Below are 11,656 nucleotides of genomic sequence, written 5' to 3'. Positions count from 1 at the left end.
GCTTAAATATTCTTAAAATAAAGTAATGTTTAAATCATAAACTGTTTCAGTAGCTTTTCCAAAGTAATGCATAAAACATTAACATGGTTAGAGATTAGGCAACCATTGCTTCAACATGAATTTCTGAGTGTACTATCAGTTCAGCATTCCAGTAACTTAAACCCCCCCTTTTTTTGGTCTTGGTTAATGGAGAAGAAATCCTTCATTACTGATACAATTTTTATATTTGTTATTGACCAGAGTGTCCTTTTTGGGGAGCTGGTATCCCCTTACATTTTTAACCGACCTCATGTCCAATTTCGCACTTGTGGTGAGGCAAGTAAACAAAAAAAAATATTCAGAACGGACATTTTCCAGGGCATTTTATAATTAATCAGAAGTGACATTTCCAGGGCATTTTGTAATTAAATCAGAAATAACTTTTTCCAGTTACTTTTTTAATATTAAAAGTTTGTTACATTAAACATAGTACCTATTCACAATGCCTTCCCACTGGACAGGTCGTTTTTTTACGTGGAGAAAAATTGTCTTGGTCGTAAAGGATTTTTCTTCCACAGAGAGAGAAGAAATTGAAATATAGCACCTGAAGACAGATACTACACTTTGATCTTAGCCAAAAGGCCAAGAAAGACAAATCATTGTATTAGCTTTGCCTCAACAGCGACACCAATTTTTTAAAGGTTTATTTGGAATATTCTACTTTCCTTTTTTAGGGATACATAGTATGATAACGGACGGAGCGATAAGCATATATTATTATTATTATTATTATTATTATTATTATTATTATTATTATTATCATCATCAACAACAACAATAATGATAATAATAATAATAATAATAATAATAATAATAATAATAATAATAATAATAATAAATATAACACATTAAATAAAATATTTGTAAAACAGGCACAAACATGCAGCATTGCGGCGATGGGACAGGGGTGTGAGCTTAGTTGACAAAGTGGGGCATATTAAACAGAAGACTCGTTGTTGGAACCTATCCAAGAGGAAGACACTAGTGGTAGATGCACCAGCAACAATACTCATGCATGGACGAATGGTAGGCTTGTAGGGGTACAGGAGACTCAGATGTGAGTAGTCTTCTAGCTCGATAAAGGAACCCACTTTTCTTTGTAACAGCCTTCGTAATGTATTCAATGCATTTGTTCCGGTAATGTTAGGCCGAGGAATTTAAAGGGGGAATTCTCATTTAGGATGTTATTTGTCATGGATATCTGTGGTTGGAGTGACGTTTTGTAATTGTTAAAAAGAGCAGCTTGGTTTTATTAGCATTAAATGTTAAACGATGCATTTACGTCCCCTTTCCACTATAGTTTGGAGGTCATTTTTGAATGATTCTGGATTGTCTTAGATTTGTGTCCATCTGTTCTTCTCTCGTGTATGATATGGAGCGTTGTAACATTAACAAATATACCCATCTCGGACACAATATTATAAGGGAGATCGTTAATGAATATGAGCAATAATAGTGGTCCAAGAATCGACCCCTACGGCACTCCCGCATTTATATTATGCTGATTTGATGTACGCCCATCAGTGAAAACCTAGATGGCTCTATTTTCTTGAAAGTTTTTTTTTGTTTTTTGTTTTTTTACACGGTGATCACCACTTATCAAGGCCCGGAAGCCACTCAGGGATAAGGGTTATTGCAAGTACACCGTACGATTCTTACTTTTATTGCAGTCTATTGTGCCAGACTTATCCAGCGCACGGTATATGCGTGTAGCATAGCATGGGTATATAACGGAGACGAGAAGACATTTACCTTGACGTCGTTTATAACGACGTATACGGCGACGATGGTGATGAGACAATTACTAACATAGTTCATATTTATGATAGAAGGATGTTATAGAGAGAGATGTAGACAGTTCTTTTAAACACAGAGGGGTGATACATGATTGGCAAGGGGACAGAAACTTTGAAAGGGGTTTATTATTAAGTTCTTTTCAAAGACGAAAACAAAAGCACATTACCATTGCGGTTGGAATGATAACGATGAGAAATGCTTATAAATTACATAAGACATTTATTCCAGCTGGCGATGAGAATTGTGGAATTCGATTGTCTTGTTTTCCTTTCTGCTTCACTTCCGAAAGAGGCTTGGGCTTCTCTCTCCCGACTCTCCTAGCTGTAACTGATTTGCACTCTAACTATTTTCGAACCTTAACTTAACTGAATATATTGACCCCATCTGTGTTTGTGACGTCAGAACGAGCTCAGACATGTGAATGTTTTTCAATCGGATTTTACATATTACAAAGACATTGCTTAATTTCCATTGCCCGATTTTCCCCGTTCTGACCTAACTAGTTTTTTTTTTTTTTTTTTTTTTTTTTTTTTTTACAAAGGCATCACCACATTATCAAGGCCCAGAGGCCACTCAAGGATAAGGGTTAAAGAGTGTACAGTAGAAGTTGGTCAATATAGTAATCATTAGTAATGAAAATTTGGTAAATTTAATAACTTATATGGAACGGCTCATCAAGAACTTATTTACCTTAGACTTGAACACAACCATATTGTAGTCAGCCGGAAAGCAGGAAAACGGAAGACAATTCCACAGGCGTGCAGTTCTAAGAAAGAAGCTTTGTTCATGGAATCTATATTTAGGTTTAGGCACAGATAAAGAGTGGGGGAAATTATTGATAGTGTTTACAGCTAGACGAGTGTTTCTTGTGAAAGTTTGGCGAGGGGGGACCATAGATTGAAGCTCAGTTGAACACTTTCCATGAAAATAACGATACATCAGAGACAAACTCGCAACATCTCTTCTGTGAGATAGAGGTTGTAAGGAGGAGAAAAGGACATCTCCTACGAGGCTACGAAGTCTATTTTGAACTCTATCAAGGCAGGACAAGTCCTTTCTAGCAACTCCTGCCCAGATGTGGCAACAGTATTCCATCCTTGGACGTACCTGGCTCTTATATAGATAGAGAATAGCATCAGCAGTGAGATATCTACTGGATCGATAGAAAGATCCCACCATTTTTCCAGCGGCCTTGGCAACAGATTTGATATACGTGTTCCATTTAAGATCAGGAGTAATGGTCAAGCCCAGAAGCTTGTCAAAACTTGAGGTCTCCTGAAGACGAGAGCCATTCATTTCAATTGATGACAAATGTGGATTAAAATGTTGATGATGTAAAGAGAGAAGCTTGGTTTTAGATGCATTAAAAGTAACCAGCCACTCCTTTCCCCATTGTACTACATGCTCAAGATCAGAGGAGAGAGAATTGGAGAGTACTTGCTCGTTTACTGTCTTAGATGTGGTACCATAGTTGCATAATTATTTCTAATATAATGGACAATTCTCCATATTCCTAACATCGCATATAAATAGTAATATGTATTCTTTTCAAGTTTTGATTACTGAGTTCGATTTTAGCATTTTCTTTTAGTAAATATTATTTTCGATCCTATTTACTTTGTATATCTAATTATCCATATTCAACATCCGGTTCTTTTTCTTTTCTAAAAAATGTACGCATTTTCAAATGCTAGTACATTTTTCTATTATTCATCTGAACCCGAACAACTCATTAAAATCCTTACAACCCACTTTGCCAAGAAAGTTCAGACATCATCATATAACACTTTTTAGTCAGCCCTTTTCCAACTGACTCCATAATTATATTTAGACCAGAATCTCTATATGATATGCGCCAAACCCTACTGCGCGTACTGAATCCATAACTATGACGGAAACTTTATGCGAGTTTCCTTTCGCTTCCACCAGAACGTCCAAGATCCCAAAACAGGCTTATCCTCACATCCATTCATTTTTTTACCTTTCCTGTCTAATTAATCTGAGTGAATTAATCGGCATATTTTACCTTTCCTGTCTAATTAATCTGAGTGAATTAGCCTCGTACTGATTTTTAGTCATGTACCTGGAGATTTCACATGTCTCCATACGTCTGCATTTTTTTATTTATTGTGTCGATAATTACTAACGGCTCGGAGCTGGTATTTGCAGCCTGCCCTTACTAAGCACATAATATCGCAGAGTCCATTTGTTTTTCTCAAGAGGTGCACCCCATTATTTTGCTGAAATCTGGCAAGTGACATTGCTTGCAGAAAACTATGGACAAAAAAAAACTGTTTTTGTTTATCACTTTCCGAAAACCTTATTTACTCTTTTCCCCTCTTTAACATTCTAAATTATTTCTAGGTTAACCATTCCTCTAAATCCTCATTTTATATTTTAATAATCTGTTAGTTTTTTCTTTTTTTCTTCTTCTTTTTTTTTTGGTTCAATTTCTATCTACTTAGTTATCGGCCTCGAATTCCTGGTAACAAGATAGGTTTACATACATTTTCTCAAATTTAAAATTTTACATGCATTAACAACAAGTAATCACACATTTCAAAATATGACATCAAAATTTCAAGTGTCCTTATATATAAGCTACAAAATATTCATTCGCCGAATTCCCCCTGCAAATAAACAATAATTCAACCCAATGACACACATAATCTATCATCAGAAGCTTGCTTGTCATATTGATAATCATTTAAAAAGAAACAAGAAATTTATACAACCTGCGTGTGTCCTTAGTGTCTGTTTTTTTCTCTTTGTATGTTACATTTAATAATAATAATTCTTTCTATTTTACAGTTAAAAGCAAACATTTGAAAACCAATACCTAATTTTTCAATTCTGGGGATGTTACTAATATTTTTTATTTTTCTCAACATTACAATTTATTTTAATATTTTTCTTCATTTAAAATTGACACATTGTAACAATTTATGTATTCATTTTATTTTATGTGTGTGTGTGTGTGTTAAAATACATTATCTGTGCGTGCGTGCGTGTGTATTTGTGCGTGTGTGTGTGTGTGTGTTTCAAAACAATCTTCTTTATCACTGTTTTTCTTTTTACAATTGTCTCTCTTTTTCCTTTTTTAAATTTGCATTTTCCTCGTGTTTGGTTGTATGATAATTCAGGGTCTTTTTTGTTCTTTTTTTAACTAGCCTAGTATGTTTTCTGTGTACTAAAGGATCCTACTTTCACGTTGTCTTTTTTTTCGTGGAGACACAGGTTTCTTTATGACCTCTGCAGAAGTCCATGGTCGACGGCACCAAATCAAGGAAGGTGTGGCATAGCGGCGGGATTCATATCGGGGACATGACGACTATTAAGGGGGCGAGGCGTTGTTTATATAACGGTGTTTAGGGAGACAACGGCGAGGATGGCGTTTATAATAGGAGTTACACAGTTCATATTTATAATAGCAGGCTGATATAGATGAAGAGAGATGCAATGGACAGTTCTTTTTAACAGAGGATAATACATTATTTATGATCGGAGCAGACAACTATTTTAGAAGGGTTTCCTATAAATATTTTTACAAGACAAAAACAAAACACATTACCTTGCGGTTGAAATACTGACGAAAACAAAGGCTTACAAACAACATGAAGACATTTATTTCCAGCTGGCGACATGTATTTGATGCCGCCTTAAGTTCTTACATTTTGTTCTACCCTCTCTGCGTTGCTTCCGAAAAGGGGCTTAGGTTAACTCTCCCTGACTGTTCTAAACTTTACTTTGAACTTTTCTCTGTAACTGATTTCGAACCGCAACTTATTATATAGACGTCATATATTGATTTATCTTTCTTGGTGATGCCAGAACGTGCTCAAACATGTGAATATTTTTCCATGTGGATTTTGCATATTACATATGCCTCCAATACGTTTTAACAACACAAAGACATTCCTTAATTTCCATTGTCCTATGCTCCTGCTCTGACCTAACTAGTTTTATAATTATTTCTAATATAATGAACAACTCTCTACATTACTAGCATCGCATTTAAATAGCAATATGTATTCTTTGTAACTTTTGATCACCAGGTTCGATTCTAGCATTTTCCTTTACTAAATAATCTGTTCAATGCTATTTACTTAGTTTCTCTAATTACCAGGATCTGTCACCTTTAATACATAACATGCGGTCAAAGATGACTGTTAAAATATCTGCAGTAGTATGAAAATTGCCTCAATTCATACTGTTTGTCAGAGAGATGATTAGCTTTTGCGAGATGGTGGACTACTGCTTGATTAATTAAGTTTTCAAAGATTTTAGTGAAGAGGGGAAGGGACTGATAGAGCGGTAATTGAGAGGGACCATCCTTTACCAGAATTCTCTGTACACTAGTACAACAGAGACGACTTTCTAGCTATTAGAGAAGCAAGGTTCAACAAGACACACACGCTTAAGTTTTATATGATATAGCGGACATGAGAAGGGATGATTTTCACTTTAGTCCGCATAAATGCTAATAATAATAACATGAAAGATGAAGCCAACCTGGGTAAAAAGAGTACTGAGTTTTGGCTGACAGATTTTTTTATAGCGCGTATCTCAATTAAAATCTTGCTTCAGGAAAACCATAAAACACAAGCCGAGTGGTAGACTACAACTGACCTAACGAAGCTAACCAGGTTTTACAGACATGTGAAGCGCTCTTTAATCTTGATAAGTAGAAATAGTGGGGAAGGAACCTCTACAAATACAACTAATTTTATATGATGATTAAAAATACAACCACTTTGAATCTGGGGAGGACTGTACCTTTACTGCAAAACTCAGAGCTTTCAAGTTTAGAAGTTCAACCGGGCAGCGCTTCTGATTTTTGAGTATCGAGTTTGCCCAAATTAAGGCAGTCAATTATTACACTGGTAGGAAATTGGCGAAGAGATTAGTAGAACAATGCGAAGGAGCGCGAGTTGTCAGTGGAACGTAAACTAAAGAGCGAAATTAAATAGATGATAATACAAGAGGAATTAAAAAGGTGGACAAAGAATTATATTTGAAATAACAAAAATAAACTGATTAATAAGATAAGAGCAATACTGGAAGTTGGTAGATTAGCTTAGTATGAATAGAATCGATCAAAAGGATGGTAGTAAACAGTCACTTGCACGGTGCATTTGTGGATGGTATTGGCTTAGCTGAAATCTTGCCCGAATTTGATTCTGGTAAAACATTTTCAGAAGTATCTTAAATCGGCAAAGAGATACAAAAAGAAAGTGAAATGTCACTATAGGGATGATATATAAAAGAGGGGGATAGCAGTGAGGTTTCTCGTGCAGAATGGACATATGATCAATTAAATTTGCTGAATAAACTAAAAGAATAAATGAGAAATATTTTTAATAGCAAGAATGTTGACCAGACAAATAAAGTGAATAGTTTAACGAATGCGGTGTAACCTTAGAGCACAATAGATGTCAGAAATGGTTTGCAGTCAGAAGTTGTATTATTTGGGGAGATGCTAGGAGCTAAAGTTGTTTTGGTTGGTGAGATGGTGGGGGCTAAAGAGCTAAGACTAAAACAAAAAAGAACCATATTGGAGAAGGAGAATTGAAGGTGACCTGAAAACATCAAGTAAAGATTTAGGTCAAATTCAGACATGGTTCAAAAGACATTGGAAGAAATGTAAACAAGGAGTAAAAGAAGAACTGAAGTGACGATACAAAATAAAAGCCAATATGGAATAAAACAGCAGATTATGGCAAAAGCTTCCAAGATCATATTCAGCAGTTTAACAACAAGAATTTATTCAGGATAAACAGGATCTTTCGAAATCTGTGAGGAAGTGAAATTAAAGTAGTGGTTCCTAACCCTTAAGAAGCTACAAAGTTTTGGTCACGTACATGGTCAAGATAAGCTTCCTACAAATATGATGCTTATTAAGTTGATGAAGTAAACTCTGTTCAAGATTTGCGGACATATGTATCTGGTCTGTCGTGCTAAAATAAAGTTCCTGCATGTAAGTATACGAGAGCTAAATTACAAATGATTTAAAAACTATGCATTGCATACTTAAGGGTCTTAACAGATTTACATGCTCGTTCAATTCTATTTTTGTTTTCAAAGTGTCTGTGAATATGGGAAATAGTTTGTAAGAGCCTTTTCTTAACATGAATCATGATACACTTCTGAAACATGTAATCTATATAACAGATTCGATTTTTTTATGATGACTTACGAATGTATTATTAAAATATATAAGACAACTGCTCATATCTTGAATGTTATCTGCACAACGTCTCAGCGAATGTAACCTCCAACCTTCGTCAGGTGTAAAGGTCGCCATGTTCTGGCAAGAAAAGAAGGGGTAGCTCTGCGTTCTAAGGTTTCAAATGATTGAATATGATTGAAAGTATGTCTACACGAATTATAAATATAAACGATTTCACCAAAAATGCTTGAGAAGTATTTTAAACATCAAGTGACAAGCACAAGTACCCGATACTCAGGTTCTTGTGAGAGCATGTTTCTCTTGTGTTGAGACTCTTGTAATCAGATCTCACATGCGTTGGGTGGATATCTGGTTCGAATGAAAGATTGTAGGCTGCCAAAACAAAATCTTTTAACGGGGAGCTGGAAAATGGCAAACGCCTCAATATAAGCCTAGGTAGAGGTTCAGGGATTCTACAAAAACTAATTTGAAAGTTTTACAAATCGACATCGACACATGGGAGGAACTTACTCTGTAAGGCAGAAGTTGGCGAAAGTTTGGACGTGAAAGTTGTGATGCTCTTGAGAAAAGAAAACAGACCCACAACAATCTGAAGTGAGAGCTTCGCGAAGGTTTAATTGATGGTCTTTACCATGACACATACAGCTAGAAATGTGACACTTGTGAACGAGTGCTTTTCGCAAAAGCTAGCTACGTCAACCATCTTAAATCGTACAAAACTCCTATTTAGGTCAACTTTGCACTTATTAGACCGAACAAAACGACCGGTTTTACATGCAGCAAAGTTTGCAAGTCTACAGATGGTTTGAAAAGACATGTGATTGTTCATAGGCATACCCTTCAACCTCCAGAAGAAGTAAACTCAGGGGAAATTGCTTAATTTGTATGTCATATCTGCTTCAAGATGTGCAAATCTGCGGCGGGAGTGCAGAGTCATCTGAGATGGCATGCACGACAAGATTGGGAAAACTCAATGGCACGACGATCATCTGGAAAGATGCAGCAATCATCAGTAATCATCATGTGTGCATGTGTGTATGTATATATATGTATGTGTATATGTGTGCGTTTGTATATATATATATGTATATATATATATATATGTGTGTGTGTGTGTGTGTGTGTGTGTGTGTGTGTGTGTGTGTGTATGTATGCATGTATCTATATATATACTTATATATGTATGCATACCAATAACCGTCTTCACTCTTGCGGGTGTGCAAGTCGCTGGCAAGACTAAAAAGTCATCTTCGGGTACATGAACTTTCAGTTACTTAGGGAGTGAGACTCGTCTTACAAGATGCTGCAATTATATATATATATATATATATATATATATATATATATATATATATATATATATATAGAGAGAGAGAGAGAGAGAGAGAGAGAGAGAGAGAGAGAGAGGGGGAGAAAGAGAGAACTAAATAATTCGTGAAATATATCATGATTGATTGGGCGAAACCAATCCTAAAATCCTACAAACCGACAAGGTGTAGAAACAGACTTTTACGTATTATAGTCTTCATAGAAGAAAAAAATGACACATTTTCCTTCGAAAAGAAAAAAAAACATTGTAATATATCTGCGAATCCTTTTTAACGGTTGACTAGTTTTACAAAAAAAACTGATCATATCAGTCAATTTTACACGAAACACATGAGATGTCTTTAGTATTCTCAGCTTAATTGTGTATTTTCCATGCTATAATTCAAAATCCACATATGATGTATATAGTGAAATACATACGAGGGGCGTGCAATAAGTAATGCCGCTGACCAACTTTCCATAGCAGTAGAGCAATAGAACTTGGCACAGTTATTAGTCTTCTCTACATAGGAACCACACAGAGTTATGCATTTCTCCCATCGTTTGATGCAGCTCTGGGGATCGTTTTTGTAGAACACCCTAGGTTGGTCCTCCAACCACCACGTGACTTCAGAAATCAAGGCTGCATCACTTGGGAAACGCTTTCCTTTCAAATACAACTTCATGGCTGGGAATGAAAGTCAGAGAGTGCAATGTCAGGAGAGTAGGGAGGATGGGGTAGGATTTCATAACCACACACTCGAGCTTCTGATCTGGCGACATGCAAGTTGTGGACCGGAGCGTTGTCCTTCAGGAGGGTACCTTTGCTGATCTTGCCCCGCCTCTTGATTTTGATAGCTTTCCTTAATTTCCTCAAAAGTGAAGCATAATAGGCTCCTGTAATTGTGGTACCCTTTGCCAGGGAATCTGTCATCACTACTCCGTCATGGTCCTAGAAAACTGTGAGCATGATCTTGCCAGCAGAGGGCTGCACCCTTGCCTTCTTTTGAGGAGGTGAGTCCAAGTGCTTCCACTGCATTGACTGGCCTTTGGTCTCTGGATCATAGTGATGGGCCCAGGTTTAATCCTGTGAATCAGTCTTTTGAAAAATGTAACTCATCTTCTTGACGCATCTCCAAATTCATCCTCGATCACTCGACGCGTTCTCGCTTCTGGGATGGTGTGAGCAACCTGGTAATCCATATGGCAGACACCTTATGCATATGCAAATGGTCATGAATGATAATTTCCACAAGCCCTGTACTAATTTTGAAATATTGGGCTATTTGGAGAATAGTTATGCGCCGATCTTCCAAAATGGCAGCCTCGACTTGACGGACAGATGCCTCGTCAATGGGAGAAGAGGGGCGACCAGGTCTGGGAGCTGTTTCCACAGACTTCCGGCCAAGTTTGAATTCACGATGCCAGCGTTTTACAAGGGCCTATGATGGAGAATTATCACCATAAGTTTCTTTCATTTCAGCAAAAGTCTCCTGTGGCGTGCGTACTTTCAAATATAAAAATCGGATCACTGCTCGGCATTCAACAGATTCCATTTAACATCCGACTCAGTTCAAACACCTATAAAACAGAAACCACAATTAGTTAAGAGCTGTAATTTGCCACATAACCCGTAAATATAGAAATCATGGCATCTGTAAAATTTCAGGAAGCTCAGACAACTGACAGTGGGTCTGGGGCATTACTTATTTAACGCCACTCGTATAATTATATATATATATATATGTGTGTGTGTGTGTGTGTGTGTGTGTGTGTGTGTGTGTGTGTGTGTGTGTGTCTGTGTCTGTGTCTGTGTATGGGTCTGTGTCTGTGCAAAAAATATCACACTGCTCGTCATAGCCCAGTAATAAATTACGTTTGATTTTGATATTTTAATTTATTATTCTATTGTATATAGTATATATAGTAATGATTTAATATATAGTAATGATTATATATATAGTAATGATTTTATATATAGTAATGATTTTATATATAGTAATGATGTTATATATTGTAATGATTATATATATAGTAATGATTCAATATATAGTAATGATTTAATATATAGTAATGATTCAATATATAGTAATGATTCAATATATAGTAATGATTTTATATATAGTAATGATTTTATATATAGTAATGATTTTATATATTATAATGATTATATATATAGTAATAATTCAATATGTAGTAATGATTCATTATATAGTTATGATGTAATATATAGTAACGATTTTATATATAGTAATGAGTTTATATATGGTAATGATTTTATAAATAGTAATGATTTTATATATAGTAATGATTTTTTATATA

At 35.7% G+C, this 11,656-nt stretch overlaps 1 pseudogene; it reads right to left on the bottom strand.

Moving 5' to 3' along the window:
• Positions 1-537: 537 nt before the first annotated feature.
• Positions 538-634, bottom strand: LOC145275023 (U2 spliceosomal RNA; annotated as a pseudogene).
• Between the last annotated feature and the right edge of the window lie 11,022 nt (positions 635-11,656).

Source organism: Euprymna scolopes, chromosome 4 (assembly GCF_053919585.1).
Source record: "Euprymna scolopes isolate OS-2025 chromosome 4, ASM5391958v1, whole genome shotgun sequence".
NCBI lineage: Eukaryota > Metazoa > Mollusca > Cephalopoda > Sepiida > Sepiolidae > Euprymna > Euprymna scolopes.
Note: the sequence above shows the minus strand (reverse complement) of the source record. Positions and strands in the feature narration are given on the sequence as shown.